The sequence below is a fragment of the Paramisgurnus dabryanus genome, chromosome 6 (genome assembly GCF_030506205.2).
Source record: "Paramisgurnus dabryanus chromosome 6, PD_genome_1.1, whole genome shotgun sequence".
Taxonomy (NCBI): domain Eukaryota; kingdom Metazoa; phylum Chordata; class Actinopteri; order Cypriniformes; family Cobitidae; genus Paramisgurnus; species Paramisgurnus dabryanus.
Genome location: NC_133342.1, coordinates 27,315,351 through 27,339,390, shown reverse-complemented (window position 1 = coordinate 27,339,390; position 24,040 = coordinate 27,315,351). Strand labels below are relative to the sequence as shown.

The 24,040-nt window shown below is 41.6% G+C and overlaps 1 protein-coding gene across 1 annotated transcript in view; it reads right to left on the bottom strand.

Moving 5' to 3' along the window:
* Positions 1-15,724, bottom strand: part of cdh12a (cadherin 12a) — a 77,653-nt gene extending 61,929 nt beyond the window's left edge. Inside the window, exon 1 of the mRNA XM_065276411.1 lies at positions 15,413-15,724. The gene's annotated coding sequence lies outside the window, so the exon portion shown is untranslated. The remainder of the gene's footprint in view (positions 1-15,412) is intronic.
* Positions 15,725-24,040: the final 8,316 nt, after the last annotated feature.

Here is a 24,040-nt window from a genome sequence, read left to right as displayed (position 1 = left end):
TTATGCCCCCAAATCAGCATGAAAAATCATATTTATGTCAAGAACATGAGCCAAAACCAGTGCGTATTACATGTACTTTACAAGGAAATTGGGGTTGTTTCGAAAATATGGGAGGTCAGTAGTTTTGGTTTCGGTAGCTGATTTCCATAATAAAGTCATGTATTTGGTCATGCCCACCATAGCACAATAAAGTATGACCAGTATAGCAGCTGTCAAATGTCTGCTGTTTGAGACACTTTTACATGACATTATTAATTACAAGGATGTGTTAATGTGTGAAACAGAGAGAGAGATTTATTCATTGATTTAAATTGTCAGCTGTACGACTGAAAATTTTAATTAACCCCGACTTCCAACTACTGTTATAGCGACATCTGACACTTTTAAGGTTCTGTATAACTGACCCTCACAGACTCACTTATATTGATATCAAATATACAATACAACCTTTCTATGGTCCACCCATTGTTTAATATGTGTTAGTGGAAAATTTTTGTAACATGCCAAAGTGTATTTGAACAGCCATCTTATATCTTTTTCTGACTTCCTTTACAATTCTGAAAGCATCTTTGCTGATCTCAACTATTTCTTTCAAAATCAAGATTTGCATTGTGCAGACTATTCGTATCCTCTTGTTTATCATGCCTTGTATTTCCCACAGTGATGATACCTGTACACTTACAGTACACTAAAGTGGATAGGTTGTCTCATGTAGCCTATAAACTGCCTTCGGGCAACTGTATTCTCATGGAAAGTTCTCAACATGAGGACATGGCAGATAAAGCAATATTTATAGATTAAAATAGCTTTAAAGTGTAACTCAAAGATATTCTGATTCTCAGGAAATTTGTTTATTTAGGTTTAAGAGCACTCAGGTTTCTAGACATAATATGTTATGTCTTCCCACCAGTGCCGGCTGGTGACTTCTCTTCTGAGGGGCGCAAATACAAAATATGTGTTCGGAGTGTCATGTGTGTTGTTCGTCATTCAAAAATATGTCTTTGTTGCGTCATGTGAACCATGTGCATCAAAATAAGTGCCGGCTGCAAACGCGTAAAAACGGTTTATGATGAAAGAGAAACTGATTGTAATGAAAAGACGGCACAATCAGTCTGGCGCAGAGAAGAGGAAGAAGAGAAAAGAGAGTGAGGATGTATATATGTGTGTGTGCGCACACTAAATAGCTTTTATATTAATAATACTATACAAATGTTTAGTAAAATTATTAAAAATGATAATTCTTCAATGTTTTGGTGGATTGTGCCATCCAAACACTGGAACACGTTTCAGCTCTATGGGTAAAGTGAGGGACAACTTTGGAGTGTTAAACAACTTTTCAAAATCTTGATGCCCAGACAATAAGGTATCAATGCGAGCAGCTTGGGAGAACACTGAGCACTGAAAATGAGTCTGATCTTGATTGAAACGACCTTGTTATGGAATTAGAAAGTCTGCCAACTCTTATTAAAGACAAAATGACAGCACTGGAACTACTTGCATTCCTGCCTGATAAAGATATATGTGAGTTGCACCCAAATCTTGCATTTTCATGTCCACGGCATCAATTTGTCTGTTTAACAATCGTTATTCAAAGCAACAAAGTAATTTAAGCAACTTCTCATGTCATAAAATTATAGGTGAAAAATGTGAGTTCTTCAGAGCAAAAATGTTTACCCTCCACATGGTGTTCCATTCCAGAAAAAGTAAAATTTTAAAATGAATGTTTGGAAAAAAACACTTTATATGGGTTTATCCAAAGTTGTTTTTTTATTATTTTTCATTTTATTGCCATCTTCCATGCATCATGTACTTGCAAAATGCAGAAAATTGGATTTTTACCTACAGCCACCAGCCATTGCAGTGACACACATAGTAGCTCGGTGAGGCAGTTATAGCTGTGCCGTCAACCTATAGTATCATCACCAAGGGCCAGAAACTTTTATAATAAGCAATATCACACCACTGCATGGCACAACTGACCAATCAGAACGCAGTGTTCCAAAGAGAACTTTAATGCTAGCTTCAGACTACACAATGGCCCTCATTTATCATTCTTGCGTAGAAACGGGCGTATATGTTGGCGTAAGATTATGCTTACACTCCTCTCACCGCCTGATTTATGAAACTGTGCGTACCTTTGATATTCAGGTGTACGCAATACCTGCCCTTCATAAATGCCGCTGCTGAAAACGATCGTCATTAGAATAACAAGCCCATATAAATTCAAGTCTCCGCCTCCCCCACGCCCTCATTTTACGCCATTGACACACGAAAGACGGCAAAGACGAGAAACCAGGGAAGTGGAAAGAAACAAAATTGTTTTATTTGGGAGTTTAAAGAGCGGGATTAAAAACACATTAATAATTGCATGACGTTTTGTAATATTTGTATTATTATTTTTATTATTAATGACGCTTAATTGATATTTAGAAGAATAATTATTTATTATTATTATTATTATTTAATGTTGCCTACATCTAAATTATATGTCTGCTTAATGGTTCGGTTAAGTTTTTTTAAAATAATATTTTAAAATGATGTAGTAACTTTTGTAGTGTGTTTCCCTTTCAGTCGGTCACTACGACGTCACGTCGTGACCGACGAATTGGGAACTCGCTTAGAGAGACCAATCTGCTTCGTATACTACTAAAACGCCAATGAACTTGGCATTGAGATATTTGCATAATGCTGGCGCCGCCCCGCCAGGTGCCTTTATAAGCAGCAGGTGCAAATAGGGAAATTAGCTTTTTCGCTTCGAAAGCCGGCTTTATCTGCTACTGAGAAGCTACTTTACTCTGTTGGGATTTGATTGCTGAAGTTGGTTGAACTAGCAGTATCACAGCGGACGCTTCGCTTATTCCACGGCTCTACATCTGTTTATTGTTTTGAGTTTAGTGTGTGCGTTGCCTTCCTGTGCGCTCATCAACTAAGCATCTGAGTGAATTTCCCTAAAAGAGTGATACGAGAGAGCTTTGTGCCTTGTTAAAGGCAGCCACTCTCTCGTATATGCGGAGATCAGCGTCCTTTTCAGGATAGCTTTTCGCCCGTGCGATCTTGGATGCGAGAAGTATAAGGGTTCCAGTGACGGTCACGAGCGCTGTCTTCGTGCTCAGGCATCGAGCACTCCGGGGCTGCGTTCGTGGAGAGTTTCTGTTCTCTCTGTGAGAGCATAACCCTCTTGGATTGCGGAGACGACTGTCGTTTCTACGGGAACGCTGTCCGCGCCTTTGCAGTGCTGACGCCGCCATGGTGCGGCTGTCAAGCGCTCGCAGGGCGCCCTTCGCGTCACTACGCTGAGTAGGACGGAGGATGCGTCCTCCACCTACCGGCCTTCTCATCCTCAGCCGGTTGAGGCTCCGGTGGAGACTGCAGAGTCGTGTTCTACGATGTCTGCCGAATCCATTGGACCTCCTTCTGGTCCCGTCACTTCTGCAGCATCAGAGGGGTGTCCATTTTTCCTCCGAAGCAGAGTCGTTCCGGAGATGGCGGCCGTGCCCGCGAGCGGCGGAGACGGTAGAGTTGGAAAGGTTAACCCCTCTCCGCCCGAACCGTCCCGCCCACATGATTGGTACTTCGGAGCTGCTCGGGCCTCTCGGTCCTCTCCTCCTGTGCCTTTCTTTCCCGACGGCACGAAGAGCTGACGTGATTTGCGGCCGTCCGGCCGTTCAGCTTCACCCCTCACCTCCCTCACCAACGGAGCCGCTAAGGGGATGCGTTCCTGGAGGGACCACCCAACCCTTCCCTCCCGTGTTTGTAGACAGTCGTCCGGTTACGGACGCTGCCCATCAGGCATGCCGGAGAGGCGGCTTCGGCCCTGCACGCAATAACGTTGCTGCAGGCTCACAAGGATTTACGAGGGAGCCCGCGACCTTCAGTCGTGCGATGTCCACCACAGTGGTTCAAGATCGCCACCTTTGGCTGTGTCTGGCTGACATGACGGACGCAGACGAGAACAACTTGAATGCTCCTGTCTCACAGACCGGCCTCTTCGGCGAGCCAGGGGAGTCGTACAGCTCCGCTGCGCAGACTGAGGCGATCTCCTAGGTCATGCCCCGGCGGAAGAGAGCTGCCCTTGGTCCACCACGCCGGCTCCTCAGTCTGCCTCTCGCCGTCGGCGTCCTGCGGCGACCACCTCCGTTCCCCTCCTCGGACCCCATCTCGGCAGCGCAGGGGAACCGGTCGTCAGCAGCTCGCCCCGCCCGCTTAGCCGCTTCCCGTGAAATTCGGGAGTTTAAGTGGCCAGTGAAGGGCGACCCGGATTGGCAGAGGATCACTCTTCAGGAGATGGAGCTCCTTCCCCCGATAGAGGGTCGGGTGGAAAATCCTTGGTTTGCATATATTCCACCGGCTGTTCGGCCGGTACCCACTTAACCACACATAAGAGTGCATTCCTCTTCCCTCTCTAGGTCTCCGGAGGATCGAGAGAGCCGTGAGCGGGTACACACCAGCTCCCCTACCTCTCCTCTATCGCCAGCGGGTGACCTGAGGAGTCCGAGCTCTCCGCTGAGGAGACCGGACCACCAGCACCCTCATCGGAGTCTGCGCTCTCCGTAGAGGAGACCAGACGACCGTTACCCTCAGCGGGCTCAGGTCAGTGTCACACACACATACTGTAGATGTTTATGCTGTCACAGCAGACGCACCGGCAGTCCCACCTGTCTCGCTTCGCTGCCCCACCGCGGGTACTTCGGTAGTGTCGTTATTTCTCCTCGTACGGTGCCTGGGTGCTTGGCTTCAGTTCCCAGCCCGTTTCGTTGGGTTTTACGCACGATCCGCCTCGGTTACGAATCCGGCACACCCCAAAATTCGGGCTTTCGTTTCACTGTAGTGAAAGCGTCCGATGCACATGTACTGCGTGCAAAAATCGATATCCTGTTGGCGAAGGATGTTCGAGCCGGTCCCTCTTACCGAGATGATGATGATAGGGTTTTTCCAGCCTTTATCTCATAGTACCCAAAATACGCGGCGGGTTACGATCGATTTGATTTACGCACCGGCTCTACGAAGGTGTTCTTTTTGGATGATAACGCCGAGGCTCGTATTTCAATATTCAGATCGGTTTGCAGCCTTAGACCTGTAAGACATGTACTTATGTGTCCATCTCCCCTCGCTTTAGACCGTTTTTTCGCTCTGCGTCGTGGGGTGGGCATATTAATATTAAGTACACCATTCGAGCTGTCTCTCTCTCTCTCCGTGTCTCCATGTGTAGTCACGGCATTAAAATGTCAGAGAGAGAGCGTTGTTCGCATTCTGCTTTTTTCTACGTCGACTTATAATAGCCCGTTCTTGGCAGACGTGCGCGAACACAGAGAGTTAATGCTTCGGCATCTCGCTCGTTTAAGTCTTCAGGTCGTCTGGGAAAGAGCAACTTTGCCCCGTGCAGAGGATCCTTTTTCTCAGTATGGAAATAAGACTCGATCGACTAATTGGCGTGTTTAACAAGAGCGCGCAACCAGTCAGTTCTGACTTGCCTCGGTTTAATTCGAGGGAAGTACGCGGTCCCTCTGAAACAATTTCAGAAGCTCCTGGACATATGACAGCATGCTGCGGCTGTGACGCCGCCCGAGCTGCTTCATATGAGACCGCTTCAGCATTGGCTTACGATCGAGTCTCGAGGAGAGCGTGGCACACCGACATACACCGTGTAAACATTGCACCTGCGTGTCATTTAAATTTTTCCCTGTGGTAGACCCGGCATTTCCGATAGAGGATATGCCCCTGAGGGGTCTCCTGGCATTCTGTATATTGCAATGCCCTCAGCACGGGATGATCAGCCACGTATGACGGGCTTGCAGTCTCAGGGGTGTGCATAGCACCCCAACTGCCGCGAGCGGTGCGCTGTATATCTGGGACTTGTACGCTCCGCTATGGAGATGCGAGGGAAGGATGTATTAGCCGACACCAATAACATTGCGACTGTTGCGTTATTTACCGTTAAGGCGGTTTTGCGCTCTCGTCACCTGTCGCATCTCGCTCGTCATCTCCTCCTTTGGAGTCAGAAGCATCTGAGGTCCCTTCGTGCCATTTACATCCCGGGTTCGCTCAATACAGCGGCAGACGCGCTTCCCGAGCTGCGCCCCCGGCGAATGGCGACTCCACCTCCAGACGGTCCAGCTAATTTGGAAGAAGTTCGGTTGTGCGTAGATAGATCTGTTTGCGTCGCCGGACGATACCCACTGTCGCCTATTTTATTCACTAACCGAGGGCAGCCTCGGCGTGGATGCGTTGGCACACAGCTGGCCGCGGGGGGTGCGTAAATACGCATTCCTTCCAGTGAGCTTTATTGCGCAGACACTGTGCAAAGTCAGGCAGGACGAGGAGAGCCTTTTATTAGTCGCCCCGTACTGGATTGGGTTTCAGAGTTAATGCTCCTCGCGACAGCCCCTCCCTGACGATTTCCCCTGAGGAAAGACTTTCTTTCTCAAGGAAGGGGCACATTATGGCACCCGCGCCCCGACCTGTGGGATTTCCATGTATGGTCGTTGAGCGCGCGCAAGGTTTAGGTGATTTATCGCAAGCGGTATCTAACACCATCGACGCGGTTCGAGCACCGTCCACAAGACGGGCTTACGCGCTTAATGAAACCTTTTTCGTCACCCGGTGCTCTTCGCAAACGCGAGGACCCCAGAGAATGCCCATTAACATTGTGCTTTTATATCTTTAACATAGGTTAGATGGTAGGCTGTCCCTCCGCCATTAAAGTTGATATCGCCGCTATTTCTGCTTATCACTCACTTATCAACGGCAGATCAGTTGGCCAGCATGATTTAATTATTATATTTTAAGAGGCGCTCGCAGGCTAAACCCCTCGCGCCCTCCCTCTTTCCGCCTGAGACCTGTCCATGGTGCTGAAGCCTTCAGGTCTCCCTTTTGAGCCTTTGCAGTCTACGAGTCTGATGTTTTTATCAATGAAAACTCTGACCCTGATAGCATTGGCCTCCATGAAGAGAGTAGGGGATTTACATGCATTCTCTGTTGACGATTCGTGCTTTAGTTTGGTCCTGCTGTCTCACTGAGACCCAGACCAGGCTACGTGCCCAAAGTTCCCACCACTCCCTTCAGAGATAAGGTGGTGAGCTTGCAAGCGCTGCCCCCGGAGGACGCAGACCCAACCATGGCTTTTGTTGTGCCCCGTACGCGCACTGCGACTCTACGTGGATCGCACGCAAAGCCTCAGGACCTCAGACCAGCTCTTTGTTTGTTATGGTGGCCAGTAGAAAGGGAAAGCTGTCACTAAGCAGAGGATGTCTCATTGGATAGTTGATACTATCGCCCTGGCTTATAATCTTCAGGGTATTCCTTGCCCCTTTAATTTGAGAGCGCACTCCACACGGAGTGTTGCCTCATCTTGGGCTTTAGCTCGTGGTTCCTCGCTAACAGACATCTGTAGAGCTGCTGGTTGGGCGACACCTAATACGTTCACTAGATTTTACAGTGTTCGTATCGAGCCTGTATCCTCTCGTGTTCTTTCCTCACCAGGGGGAGCACGGAGAGCAGTCTCGCAGGTCGGCTTGCAGCCTCCAACTGATGCTTCATAACTGTGTCAGTATGGAAGGCCTTCAGAACAAAAATGCGTAATGGTTTGAATTGTTCTTCCTCCGCTGCCTTGGCAGCCTTTGTTGCGGAGCATTGGCTGTCAGCCTTTCACTAGCTGTATCCTCGCGAACCTACGTGTCTGGCTCGGGCTCCACATTGTGTCCCACCGGGTTCCTTTGTGAGTATTTTTCCGTGGGGTTAATCCTACCAGCCCACGTTTCCCTTAGCAGAGCACTGCTTTGCTTACACAGCCACGGCTGTCTTTATTCCTCAACTACGGTTGACTTCGCCCACCATTAGCCCTTAAGACGGGCGGTGGCTTCCGCAGCGTTCCTATCCCGCTCAGGTAGGGCGCTTCCCAGTCGCTGGCACTTCTGTGGGGTTAAAGGAACATCTAGTGCCCGGCCTTCTGCCTTAAAACCTATCTCCTCCTCCTTAAGTGGAACCGGAGGGCTTTACGCAGACACTGGAAGAGGTCAGCCCCTAGTGGCGTTTTGGTAGGGATTCCCAATTCGTCGGTCACGACGTGACGTCGTAGTGACCGACTGAAAGGGAACGTCTCGGTTACGGATGTAACCCTCGTTCCCTGAAGGAGGGAACGGAGACGTCACGTCCCGTCGCCACAGGTGCTGCCACCTGCTGTTTATCGGCCGGTCTCATTTTCCCGGCTTTCTCAGCGAAAAGAAGCTAATTTCCCTATTTGCACCTGCTGCTTATAAAGGCACCTGGCGGGGCGGCGCCAGCATTATGCAAATATCTCAATGCCAAGTTCATTGGCGTTTTAGTAGTATACGAAGCAGATTGGTCTCTCTAAGCGAGTTCCCAATTCGTCGGTCACGACGTGACGTCTCCGTTCCCTCCTTCAGGGAACGAGGGTTACATCCGTAACTGAGACGTTTTCTGTATTTACATACAGTTGTTTGTTAGCTAAGATCCAGTTTGATACGGAGCTCCGGATATAATTCAAATTAACAATTTGTTTCCACGACATCCACATGTTTTACTAGACTAATTCATAATTTGAAGTAATAATAATTGTAATAGTAATTACGAAATATTATAATAATTAATTCCAAGGAACAAACTGTTGAATATTGGGAACGAATTTTATATTTATGGCCATACTTTAAACTAAATAAGAAAAAGAAGCGTCCATATGTAGCATAAAAGATAATTCGTGGCCATGATTTTGTCCGCATGTCATCATGATCGGATTTATGGCTCCATTCAACACAAACATTTTACTTTACCTATTCATGTGTAGCTATTTATTTATCATCGAATGGTATGTAACTAGCTTACATTTTGATGCATTATTACCATGTTTTCGTAGCACATCCTTGTGCTTTCTTGCAATGTGCCGCTTCAGATTCCAGGATGAATATTTGCTAACTTTTACAGTCTCTCCGCACTTCCTTTTAATGTTTTCTTCCTGTCCAACCTTAACTTTGATTTTTACTTTACATTTATGTATAAGGCTTGAATTCCACAACTTATTGCTAGACGTTTTTACAGATTCTCGAACTAGCAAATTATCAAAGGGCGTTCTGGGTTCAACGAGCGGTGCTGAGCGAGCGGACTTTTTAGAAAGGCGCTTTGATGGTAATATTACCGCACCGCTCAAGGCTCCGCTCCGCTCACATGCTTTGCCCTGAAACGTCAGGTAAAGCGCCCAGGCTCTCAACTGAAGGAATACATATGCATACAAATCAAATGCTTTGGTAAAGTCTCTCAAATTAAACATTGAAGTCCATGTTGCATAAAAATAAACACTGAAGTTTGTAAGTATTATGTTTTTTTTTTTTACAGTGGGTCATAATATATCATATATTTTAGTTTGCCAGTGCGTTTTGTGGTGTTAGGAAGTGTTTGCGCATTTCTGCACTAACTCAAAATGTGCGTACACCACCTCCTGAGCAGGCGTAGGATTTGAGCGTGCCGTACGCCAACGTCCATATTGATAAATCTCAAAGTCACCGTGGTTTTGGGTGTACGCCAGGTGTACGCTGGAAATTTGGTGTACGCACTTTTGATAAATGAGGGCCAATGTGTTTGCCTGTTACAATAGTCACTGTCTGTGATTTGTCAGGCTTTCAGGACACATTGCTAACTGACCAATCATTGCTTGCTGACTTTCATGATATGTGTGATGTCATGAAGCGTCCAGAAACAAAAGCGTAAACAAATATCATAAAGGCAGGAATATCGTATCTCCACGAACATTTGCTCTATTGTAAAATTTCAATTAACAGCAGCAAACCCATCATTTCCCTTTCATTTTGGAATGTTAGAAACGAGCTTGTGTACTCCTATTGGTCAACGTCATAGATAAGACGAAACCCATTGTGGATGCACGGGGAAGGGTAAGCGGTTAAAACAGACAGCTGCTATTTTGCCTCGACTTTAAAGTGGTACTCTCGCTCTAAGGAATTGCATTTGTATATGTTTTGTGCAGATTTGTCATGTTAAAGTGGTGTTAAAATACTGATCCCCAGGTGGCAGCTTATCAACTTGTCCTGGCACTACAGACAGACACTATTGTCCCCCGAAATTTGTCACTTGTCCAGTATTCAACAAAGAAATGATATAAAAGAAATAGCAGAATAGCTCAACACTAGCGGACAAAGATGACATCTCTGTGCTTTGCACTTCAATGTTCTTCCAGTGGCAGAGACGACATCCCTGTCCTCCCGTGAGACATAAAAAACTAAAAAATACTTGATGCACCAGTGCGTCTTCCAGTAATTAATGAATATCAGGCAAAATGTCATCCTTAAAGTTAACCATGGTTTAGTCAAAGTATATATATAACCATGTTTTTGATAGACTGGCTGCCTACAAGTATCACCACATTTTTGGTGCACTTTCAGTAGCTCATGGTGGTCATATGTGGCCAGTGCTAATATCGCTGAAACACATACAAAAGCTGTTGTTTAGGGATTAATCAACCAATATATTGTTCAACACACCGTCAGAGCTTATTTGGCAAAACATACTTGTTATTAAGATAACACTGGTAAATAAGAAGAAGCAGGCATCATGGAGCGACACACTTAATATTTATCTGAGCAAATGATCCCTGGGAAAATACTGCGGAGACACAGCCTACACAAGAGAGGGTATACAATCTGCATATGGTTATATCTTCTTTATTTAGTTTTACATGTGTTTGTTAAGACAATCATATCAGGGTTTTTTACACTGAGCTTAACCCTGGGTTATCTTCGTTCTAAACGCTGCTTTTAACCATGGGTTAAGGATCGTTTCACACTTGTAATTTAAAGAAGGGTTATCCCTGAAATTACCCCAGGGTTATGAAACCCTGCTCCGAAGCAGGGTTAGCACTGCTTTTGTGGTGTTAACCAACGCATGCAGTGTGAAACGAAGTAGGGTTAGAATGTTGTGACTTAGCAACGGACAGCCAATCAGAAACTGAAGTACACGTACCTCATTTCACAATCTGTGTACAGAAAACACCTTAATTGGAGTAAAAATGACATCCCAAGAGACTTAAAAAAATCCAAGAGAGATTTACGTTGTGACCTGTTCTGACACTGACGCGGAAGTGCGAGACAAGCAGTTATTTAAAGCGACAGTGCGCTATTTTAATTCAGTCAGTCTGACATTGCTTTTTTGCCAATCATGACTGTTTATAGCATAAATATGCAAATAAAATGCTAACCCAGGGTTTAGAAATGCACAGTGTAAACCGTCAGAATAGGAATACCTAGGGCCCTATCTTGCACCCAGCGCAATTGACTTTGTCAATGACGCATGTATCATTCGTATTTTGCACCGGCGCACAGCGGGTTTTTCCCTCCACAGACGCACGTCGGCAAACTAGGTTCCCTGTGCGGTTCAGCGCAAAAAAGGAGGTGTGTTCCGGCGCAAACCATCCCTGATGCTATTTTGCAGTTTCAAAAAACAATTGCGCCACTGACCAGAAAAAAACTAGTCTAAAGTCAGTGGCGCGCTGCGCGTTGTTCATTATGCTATTTTAAGGGCGCATGCTTGACCATAATGTATAGCGTGCACAACGTGCACACACTTTGCTTATCTAATCTACACAGATACAACAGTTATTTTTGCAAATCATAAATTGTTACAATAAAAAAAATTAACACATGAGATAAGGGAAATCATTTTGGTGAGCATTGTGGTAATAGTTTTTATTTATTTTGTGTGGCTGCGTTAAAAAATTCTCATGCAAATAACGATTAAAATATTTTCATAAGTTTGTTGTGTGGCTGTATTACGTTTATTTTATGTAAATAATAATTAAAATGTTTTCATAAGAAACCTTAATGTATGTGAACTTGATTTGTAAGTGTTCTTTGGGGTTGGACTGCTTGCGTTTCTTGGCTTTCAGCGGTGAGGGTGGACGCAGCGATGTCCTCTGCTGGCGTCAGGTTTGGGATTCCCCGTCTCCTGACATCATTGTAGCGCTTGCGGCGCAACGTCCTGGGGATGCCAGCTGATGAGACAATTGTGGCTATTTCCTCTCACGCCTGTTTAACCTACGCTGTTTCTCCCATCCCCATACAAAACAACTTCTCTGTCTTTGACTGCTCTTAAAGAACTTCGGTCTCCTCGGCTGTGAACCGCTCCTGGCATGCGCCTGGTAAATCTGTCATAATAATAGCAACCCGCCATGGAACTTGCGTTTAAAGGGAATGTTGGATAGCGTTCTGATTGGTTTATTTAACGTTACGCCCAAACCACACCTATGAATAATGAACCAACTTCAGACCAACCCCTTATTGATTTGCGCCTGGCGCAAGAGTTATTTCTCCCGCCAGGAAAATAGCAACAGTGCCCAAGATCTGCCCACAAAGTCACTTGCGCTTTGCGCTTCGCACTTGCATTTCAGATCGTTAAAATAGGGCCACTAGTGTTATATTTTAACCCCTGGTCAGCGTTTTCCTTGTAACATCAATAGATGCAGTTTACAAGAATTTTACATCATTTTACAAATAACACAGGTTGCCACCTTTTTCCTGACTGCAACTAATGGGCATTTCACACGGTATGCCGCAATCGCAAGTGTTTAGTTCATTTTCGATGGGAGATGTACGTAAAGCAACGAAACTGAGTTGTTACAGAGTTGAAGCTGAGTCGGTCCGCATCCCTTGTTCGTGCACCCAAAATCCTGCCCCTTCTGCAGATACAGCTCTTCATGGTAGGCGCTGTTAAAAATAGACATATTTGCACTAAATGCTGAACAAAACGCTTTTAATTCACAATAAAACCTGTGATTCCGCCTCTTGCCGTGTACCGTGTAAAACAGCCTTAAGACGAAGCCATTGCTTGTAAGTTGCATCGCTAAGACTTCTATCATTCAGGGCTCGAGCCCCGAATTATTTAAATCTAGCCCGAATGTTTTTTAAACAATTAAGCTACTGGATTTAGGAAAAATGACGCAAATAAAGTAAACATTGGTTGTTTAAAATTTAGTTCAGCTGTTGCAAGCTTATGATTTTTAATATCATTGTTTTCCTCCCTCATGCACAGCCCTCTGAGACTCACTGTCAAATAAAAATAATGAATCAAGTCTGCTTTGTCTTTGTCAGAACACGAAAAAGGTAAATTTTAGCCGCTCTGAAAGTAAATTACTGTAACCTACATGCAGTAGTCCACTGACATTTAATGACAGACATCAGGTTTGCTTACATTTTTGTTCAACAAATCCAACGTTAAATATGGACACACGCACAACTCTGCTGTTACCCCGAATAAACAAACTATATCCATTGTTTCCATAAGGCATATATTTCACTCACAAACAACGACACACTACTTCGTTGACGTTGATTTTGTGTCAGCTCATGGTGCCCAATTCCGTTTAAAGTGCCCATATAAGGACTTCCACTTGGGGGGGCTCTATTACACAACAGATTCAGAAGTCGAAAACAAAAACTTTCCGAAACTTGTCGAAAAGAGGAGGAGTGTGTTTGCCTCAGAAATACTGTTTTTTTTAAACTTAGGAATGTTTAACATGTGGAATCCAACTCTTTAACTGTGTTAATAAGTCAGACAACACATGTCGGTCTGATAAAACGATCGTAGGTGGCCAGTTTTACAAGAATGATATTAGACCTAAATACTAATACTAATAACTTAAAATATTACTGTGTGCCATTATTTTGAAATAATGCATCAAAATAAAGGAGATATTCCAACATTATAAAATGTTTTTAATAATAAGATAAGATCTCAGAATAATAGCTTGTGTTGTGGATCATTTTAATTTGACACAGTGGAAACAAGCTTCCTCAGCACAGACATATATAGCTTTTCAAAGCTATTTGCTTCATGTACACCCTGCGGGCGTCATGATGATTTCTTATTCTGTTTTGTTTTGGGACAGTCAAATGATTTATCATATCTTGAGTGTAATACCCAGTATTGAATTTCGAATCCAGACCAATGGTTCAGTTGCAAATGTTGCATACAGTATAGGAAAGATATACATTTTGTTGAATTGTACAGTAGCCTTATATTTACCGCATGGAGTTTGTATAAATGGCATTTATTAATCTGCAATGCATTGTAAACAGTGAATCAAATAAACTCCCTGTCTTTCTCAATCAGTATTTGGCTTTGGAAGTAAAGAGATGCGTTTAATTGTGCTGCTCTGTCCTCTCGAGTCTGAGATGCAATGTAACACTGGACTCTAATCTCATATTCACAGAGCTATTGGCCCATCCAGATGAAGCCCAAGAGAACAGCTTGGATGCTGATGTACCAGTGTTTAAAGGTCTGAACGCACACAACCAATGTTAAGACCATGAACAATTGCTTTTAACGCAGGCCATTAACAGCGGTGGTGAGATGGGAAATGAAAGACAAATGTTGTTTATTAATTTGGCTGAGAATGAATAAGGCATCAATTGCTTTGTAAAATATGTACAATACAAATGGACAGTGTTTAATATATAAATAATTAATTCACACATCTCGATGCAGTTTATTCAGTATATCTGAAGCTTAGTTTATTCAGAGCATCTGTCTGGAAAGTTTCATCTTGCTTGCTATTTGCAGTGTCATTATTTGTTTAGTGAACTTCTTTGTTTGGTACCTCGCCACAAGGTTATGCACTGACAGTCTGCTTTATAAGCATGTATATCAGCAAGCATGTGTTAAATGCTGGGTTATTTCCAACCCAGCACGTTGGGTTGTAATTTAACCTATGCTAGGTTGTTTCAACACAATATGCTTGGTTGTTTTAACCCATTGTTGGTTCAAAAAAATGTTGACCCAATGCTGGGTTCTAAATAACCCAGCATTTTTAAGAATGCAGTACAATAAATAAACTTTTTATAATTGATCATTCTCTTTGTCATACCTATTGAAATGAGAATTATCAAGCATATTAACATTGCATTTACTCAAAGAAAAAAGTCCTTGTCTGCATTTCTTATTATTGTACTCACTTGGGATAAATATTTTATGTATCATGAGTGCATTAAGACCTGACCCCTAGTGTCTGCAGTAGTGCTTAAGCATACTTCAGAGTTACAGTAGATATCAATACCACACATTACGCTTGTCTACAACAGTGCTTACATGATATATCTGGCCAGCATCCCATCAAAGCACCGATCTGAGAAGTGTTTTGCATTTCAGTGTGAAGAAACAAGCTTTGAATGATGATCAAACAACAACTGCAGAAGCTGTATTTGCAATACAAATGTTCTACCAGCTACACCATAAAATGTGCATCATGCTACTGTATACATCATCAACATACAGTACAGTATAAAGCGACTGGTTTATTTATTAATATAAATGAATACTTGACCCCACAGAAAGTAATTGAAAAGGTTTGATCAGATCATTATGGTAACCAATGGTAATAAATAAAATCACCACACACCTTTCAAATGTCCCACAAAGTGCCCAGAGAAATAAAGCGCTGTAATCCAGGGGTCCGGTCGTTATCGCAGCAAACTCTTCGGCATACACTCTCTTTCACTGGTCTTCTCTTCAATCACTCTCTGTAATGCGCTCGCCCTCTCACTCCCGCTTTAACTTGCCCTCACACTATCTCTCCTTCTCTCTCTCATCTGAGCATTGTGCAGAGCTCTGTGAAAACAGAATGAGGGGGAGAGCAAAGCGCTCAGCTGAATTCAGTATTCACCCCTGCAGTGTCAAGGGGACAGAGCAAAGAGAGAGAGAGAGAAAGAGAGGCTTCAATCAGCCTCTATGATGTTGGGCGCCGTAATGTACACACGCTCTCAGAACTGTCCTATCCCTTTTAGAGATCGGCTATCCTCTCCTATTAAATTGCTGGATTAATGCGGGTCCCACCAGTGCTAAACATAGTCCACGTAGTCAGCTTTGCTTTGATACCCTCAAGGGATGTTAAGCTTTATAATGAGCCAGCTGAGAGAGTCGCGTCACATTTTGATATTTTCACCTTGCATGCAAATTTTGCATGTAAGATGTATAGATATTACAAGGTGGTTAAAAATCTTTTTAATTAAGCTCTAAAAATACTGCGTATGCACCATTTTAATAGAAACACACCATCTGTTGAACAATTAATAACTTTTGATGGGTGAGTTCCCTGCTTGTGGATTGACCCATTTTAACATTTGAAGACATTTGAAATACAAGTCTTTATAGAGAAGTTGCACTGAGCTACATAATAAATATTTTATTTGAAAAGCTACACATTTTTATGGGAAAAATAGAACAGTAGTAGACTAAGCTATGTATTAGCCCTTAAATAAAATATGACAGAAAGAAAATATTTGCCGAATAAAAAAAATATGTTCACAATGTTTTGGGTTGAAACAATCTGGAAAATGTTTATATAAATCAGTGCTTGCCTTTGTCCATATTTTATCCAACCATGGGTTGCAAAAAACAACCCAGAAGACCAACTGTTACCTTTTAATTTATTTATTTGTCATTAAGTTAAATATTTTGCAGAGTTACACATTTGCCTATTGGAAGACAAGACTTTGCACTTTATAAAATGCTGGGTTATTTTCAACCTAGCGTTGGGTCAAAAAGGGACGAGCCCTGCAGCAGAATTAATCAAGAATTTAACCCAGAATTTTTTTATCTTTTACCAAAGGTTGGTCAAAAATAACCCAGCATTTTTAGAGTGTGATATATAGATATACATGCTGGGTTGTTTCAACATATTTGGGTAAAGTAGTTTAAATAAACCTATCCTCTAAAAAATATGGGTTGTTTTATCAGTCAAATATGGACAAACCCAACAGTTTGATTAATTTTAACTCAAATTCTGGATTGTTTTGTGATTGTGTATTACCCCTAGTGTTGAGGTAATAACCACCCAGCATAGAGTTATTTCTAACCCAGCTATTTTGGGTATGTCCATATTTAACCCAAGTACAGTAGCTTCTGGGTTGAAACAACCAAACATTTTTAGTGTAGAAAATTTTCATATTTTACCCAACCATGGGTTGAAACAAACCAACCCAAAATGTTTTAGTGTAACCAATTCCAATCTCTTAATTAATTCATTTTTTTTAGTTATAAATTACTTGAGTTACACTTTTGCATATTGGAATATATGATTATGGTAAATATGTGTACAGTATATACAGTACACTAAAAATGATGGATTGTTTAAACCAATGGTTGCGTAAAATATGGACAAACCCCATTCGCTGAAATAAGAACCTAGAAAATGTCAATACTTGACCCAACATGAAACAACCAAGCATTTGTTTCATGTTCTTGATGTGTCACCAGTTTTGACAGTCACATAAAATAGCATTGCTATGAAAGGCATTTTTTATTGTAATATCCCATGATACTAATAGTGTCGTATGTGTTTTTAGGGGACATACCACACACACACACAGCCACAACAGAATATATTAAAGGTTTTGTTCTTCTTGTATTTTTGAAGCTTTGATTGTTTTTACAGTGCGCAATATAACATCATGTTTCACGTGTAAAAAACGCATTCTTTTTCACACAATTTACTTATCTCTATAGCGCTGTTTTCACTGTCCTAAAAACAGGCTGATGTCTTCCTTGTTTTTCCATGATTATGTCGTTTGTTTAGTGTGTTGTGATTCGACAGCAGCTTAGCTTAGCCAGAGCCATTTCAGCTTAGCTGGCTACTGACGTATTCCCGTAGGCGGAGTTTCGTCAAAAACTGTTTTATTGATGTCATTCAACTGGGAATTAGAGGGCTGTAGTCCAAACCGGCCATTCACTGTAGTTTTAGAAAGAGTACTTTTGTTAAAGAAAATATATCGACTGGCAGTGAACTTTGGGCTTTATCATTTTGCAGGTATTATTTATGCTATAAGAGCAACATTACACACTAACTAAAGTTTGAAAAATGTGATTAGGGAAAACCTGACCTCTAATAGTTTTATATTAATAGTAATAGTATAACATTAGTATATTTTAATAGTATGCATGCATGGATTATACATTTAGTGTATATACAATTCTATTTTCTTCATATTAGTTTGTATTGTACATGCAGTGGTGAAAACCCCTGGGCGGTTATCATATCACCATACCTCAAACTGTGTCCATCTGAAGCATCTCACATCAGGAAATTTCAATTTAAAAAAGCACACATGCTTCAAGAGAATTTTAAAGAACCAAAGAAGCATTCAGCCTGAAGCAGACCAGATTAATAAGAAGTGCTTGAGGTAGACTGATTAGTTTTCAGTATATAAACAGCTAAATGGGCTTTAAAGCCATCTATGGCTAATGGAGTAAAAGTCTGCTGACAGTTTCAGGCTGAGATCCAGAACGCATATACACAGGTGCTAAATACCTCTTCCTACAACATAGTATGCAATTAAATAAGGCACTATTATCTTCTAATTGGACCATTCACTGAGAATATCCTGGTGCTGCCTGACGTTTACTTACTACCTACATATGCAAAGTCATTGAGCACACTAATGGCGTAGCTGAAACAAGTTAAGGCACTAGGGCGATGCAGAGTGGGGTTATTTGTGTTGCAGAGTTTTCTCATTGCGAACACTTTACTTTAATTTACTGGTGGTCAGACATTGGCATGAATCCCTGAATCTGATCATCCTCAGAGCAGATGGCATGGCAACCGTCCACCCCGAGTTAAACTAAGAGATAATCCACAGAGCACATGGTGGGCCATAACAGAAATACTCTTTCTGAAGGGGGAGTTCAAGTGATGGGCTAACATACAGTAGTAGTCTTAAAAGCTGGAGGTTAATACTGTATCTTAAGGGGTGTTCATACACCCTCCAGGTGATCTTTTAGCCTCTTACTAGCTTCAATGTAATATGTTAAACACCAAAATAAATCAATTGTAAAAAGTGTGCAACACTTATATCACTGGTTTCACAGACAAGGCTTAAGGCTAGACTCAGACACATGTTTGAAGTGTCTCAATTGAAAAAAGACAGATCTTAAAATAAGCCAGGGCCACTGATTTGTCTTAAGATATACACCAGTAATGTCTTTTTCTATGGCATGTTTTTAAAGATGCTTAAACATCTTAATTTAACTAAGGGCTAGTCCTGGTCTAAGCCTAGTCTGTGAAACCACATTTCGATGATCCAGTCTGTACTATTTTATGGTGAAAAATAATGATATAATGAAGCTCCACCCTTAAACTCAGCATAACAGGAGCCCAAGCAGACCGCACTAACAGGGGCGCTGCTAAGGATTTTGGGCCACATGAAAAGAATCTTGACAGGGCCCCCATCACAGCTGAGACTTTTTTCATAATAATTTACATAAATTTATGCGCTTTTATGGTATTTTGACTACCAATGGGGCGAGAACATTTTACTTGAATTAAGTGTTTAAGAAAAAAGACATTTCACAATTTTTTTCTCACCTCATTGGCAGATAATTTTGATTGTTTTAAGGACAATTTTACTTAAATTGTATATTAATTTGTCTTAAAACTAGACTTATTTACTTAGGTCATTTTGCTCATCAAGAAAAAGCATCTTAATTTAAGAATTTTTAGATATTTCTACTGAAAACAAGACAAAAATACAAAGTAAGAAAGTCATTTTCTTGCGCAATAAGGGTGAGATTTACAAATGTATCCGAAATAGCCACCTTGAGTTCAAATTGTTGGATCAGTAAGGATCAGTAATCTCACATCTGAGGTTTAGTTGATCGACTTAAAACAATGAAAATTCTGCTATAAACCTCAACTATTTGAAACCTCACTTATTAAAACTTTTTGTTGACTTTTTTGTACTTTGTACAATTTAAAAACTTACAAACTTACCACTCAGAAATGTTCATTAACAATCTCCAAACAATATTTTATTCCTCAAATTCTGTATCTTCGTCTGATACAGGCTTAAACACAAGGTTTGTTTATACACACAAAGAGCTACTGAAGGAGCTGCTCTGTGAAACAGCCAATCAGAGCAGGGCTCAACATTAATATTCATGACTCTTTCAAATAAGATAATAATAGAACATTTTATTCTAAAGGCAAATCCTAGGGTTGTTAATGGACATGTAAAACCGTCTCTGGATATTTTTTGTACTTAATAAAGCCACATACCTTCTATGTAGATATCAGAGAACAATTCAACTGATTATTTTAATGCATTCTTTGGCACCTTTAAGCTAAAAGCAAAGATTTTACATTTGTGTTTAACTGTATCTTGAGGTGCCTAAAAAAATGGTTTAGAAAAAAATGCATTTAATTCGATATGTATTATCGAATAAGAAAAGCAACTTCTCAAAAACATGAATCTGGATGTTACAATATTTTTTTACTGGGAAAACAAGACAGAAAACCCGATTAAGAAAATGATTTGCAGTGTACTGCATGTCATTTTGAGTGATGGAGATAAGCATGGTTTGTTTGTGTGTGTGTGTGTGGTTTTTGTTTAGGGAGCAAAATCTGGCCCTGAGCTATACCCACAATAACAGGCCTTTGGCTGATATCTTTATGCATGTACTTATTAATGCACATTATAAAAAACACTTTATTGTAAAGCAAAGACTTCCGTGTCAGATATGCTGTGCCGTACCCGCATTGGGGAGTTCAGCATAAACTTATGACAGATGGGTGGGGACATCATCTGTATAAGGGTATTTGAAAGACAATCTTTTGCATTGGTGATGAAAAACCACAAGTAATTTATCAAACGGGAGAGCAAAAACAGAGTAATTTCAATATTTCCCCTGTGCTCAATGCATCAGATGGTAGCTGACACTGTCAGTTCATTTCTCTGGTGAGCAGAGATGCATATGGAGCATGCTGTTATTCAGTTTCTGTGAGAGGAAAACGGGCAAAGTCCAAGCACACTATCTGACAGTCACAGGAGAAATGGGAGGAGACCACCTTCGGACCCTATCATGTGCAGACTGACTGCATACAGGGTGATAATTTGACCATTGAGGTACCATCATTGGAATGCATGAGAGAGCTCTTTTTTTTCTTCGTCTCTCTATTTCCTTCCCTTCTCTTTATATCAAAAGCTATTTTAATTTGTTTCGGCCCCACGCCTTCACACACAGACTGCATCTATTCAGTCTCATTAGACACACAACCACACCACTTGACCGTGGCTGCCTGACCGTCTTTTCGAGCGAGGTAAGTCTCGCAACCTCCATGATGCTCCACTCTCAAACGTGGCAAATTACTCTTTATAGAGGAAGAGATTTCAACTGACCTCATTTCGGCCCATACCCTTGGCTTACGGGATTAGAGAGGAGGCAAAAATCCCTTCTCAATCCTGCATTATTTACATGACACTCACCTGAGAGGAAACTGTAATTCTTGAAAAAAAACATTTATTAAACGTGTTCATGGTGCAGAGGAAAGGTCATAAAAATGAAAGAGAATATAATTCAATGCTGTAACGGGCATCAGTTGTCAGCATAAGCTATTTTTATAGCGTACAGAAATATTAATGTGTTGACGTCTGCCATTCACTGTGACAAGTTCGGTGGAAATCAGTGAAATTACTTTCTTCCTTGAGCTGAAACCAATATAATACATTATAAAGATGTGAAATGGGCCCACACAGAGGGTTCAATCTAGCAGCAAGAGCTCAGGTTTCCCTAATGGATTGCTAGATATTGTGCTTAGACTATAGAGGTTATAGATGTATAGATGTAGACCTGATGATTCAGGCTGCTCGGATGTGACTTGATTTATATCAAGAGTAAAAATCGGGCCACTTTGAGGCAAAGCTTCATGACATAATCTTTCATTGAAACATATGAAACCCCTGCGGCAGTCAAGCAAAACAATAAAGCAGAGTATTACCGGGACTTAACACAGTTTATGATGCAGGACAGTGAAGCCTGGGTATTTTTGACATAAAACTAAAAAGCACCCTGCAAAAGATGTCAATCTTTGAAGGTAAGTACTCGAAAATGATAAAAAAACACCAATTTAAAATCCATTTATTCATTGTTTCAGAAATAAATATTGTATGCCTGAAATGCCCAAGAGACTTTTATTCTTTACTTGCAGCTCAGCTTTGTGACAGATACCCAGGTGTATGCAGTTGAGTGAATGCGTTCCTTCTCCCAACATGATGCCTTCGGGAAAAGTGAGAATTGCAGAAGGGCTGAAATGTTGGGTAACCATGCATAGTCTCTTTTCCTTTCTTGCCTCCCTTCTCTCCTAGTTTAATAACTTTTGAACATAGTATATGATGCATCCACACTTTTTTATGGTCCTGTATACATTTTATCAATCCATGCTTTACCTGGGAATGACACCCATGATGGTTGGCTAGCGCAATGCGATACTAGAGCTGTAGGAACACAGAATACTAAACATGAGAAACAAAGCTGTACACAATTATGAAACAACAACTGTGAAAAACATATTATTAAAATTCAGTAGCAGTGGGGCGATTGTTTCATTCAGGTGGCGTATCCTGCGGCAGTGAGGTGGCGGGCTGATGATGGTACAATGATTCAAACACACAAAGCAACCAGGGCTGACCAGAGAAACAGACAAACAGTCTCTTTCAGCCGAGGCATAAAGCTGATGCCTCATGCATCACAATGAAGCATGAAGGAATTGAGACAGCAGCACATAACAACTTACTACCCATCATCGGCATGTTGAGCTCATCACATGCCAGTGTATTTGTGTGACACATTGTACAATAGTTAAAGAACGTTCAAAGCAAACAGGGGAACCGCACACGCCAAGGGGAAAACCGTAAGCATGCGGTTAAGCATAGATAATTGCCTTTGGCTGGCTACAAAATAAGGACACTTTGGATACCACGGGGGACACATCGGCACCATCGTGGTGACTACACAATTAAATTAGCCATCTTGTCACCCCGTTTGTAGAAGATTTCACAATATGGACTGGGTATATGTTGTGCAACGCATGTGTTCTGAAAAAGGCTTTCTTGTGCATTTCTTGTGGAGTCCTGAATATTGACTGAGATAAATGGGAAGCAGAAGAAGAACTGCAGGTCTGAGTGCTGCTTCCTTCAATGCTGTGATCAGGGAATTATTCAATAGCAAATTAACCTTACTGCTGTGGAAAGAAAACTGCCTTGTACAAATGCACACATCGATGCACTATGTTTGGTCTGATAGTGTCATCAAAGAGGATGTCAGCTTATTCAGTTGGGTAAATATTGCAGCTGGCTGGTTACAATTGAGGCCCAATTATATGGTGTAGATGCAGAATGACCCGAATCTCTGCTGTAGGTAATGAACCAGGGCACATTGGGGTGTCAGATGAACAGATTATTGTATATTATTTCTGTTCAATTGATTTGCATAGTGTTTTTATACACATAGCTCTAAGCACTTTATGAAGCTGCAGTCTGCAGCCTTTCTTTCAATTATAAATGAACAAACATCTGTTTTTGAGTAAGAAAAAAAACTTCCCCCGATTTAAAATGGTAAGCTTAAAATAATAATTTATCATTTAGGCAGGTCTGTTTTTCGCGGGAAACATTTAAAAAAGTCATTTATCTTTGCCTGATTACATCACATACATTAACCCGGCTACTTTATCACCTGTATGAGCTCGGATGGAGAAGAGTTTTTTTTAGTTTGTTGATACAACAGTTGCTTAGAGTTTAAACTTGTCATCAGCATTTAATCCTTAAAGTTTTTAATAACGATCATCTGGGGAATAATCTGTTGTTAAAACAGTAAAAGCTCAAACTTCAGAAAGTCTCCAGTTAAAAATGGGAACTCAGTGTTAAAACATTGTTAAAATCAGATAGGCTTATATAGATGTGTTGTCCTTAACTAGACACAAGATAATTTAATGTTAATTTAAGTGTAGGATATTTAAAGCTCACATAACACACACACACACACACACTGTTTCTGCTCATCTCATATGAATCTAGAGTATCTGTAAGGTAGTATTACATCCTTCATATCTCCACAGAGTCTTTAGCTTTATCAGAATTATAAAAGACAGATCACCTATAGCGATTGTTTCCGGAAAAGCATGAAATCCCAGAGGCGTCCAGCGGGAGGAACATTATCCGCACAAAACACAAAACATTATCCGACTATCCGGATAACTTAT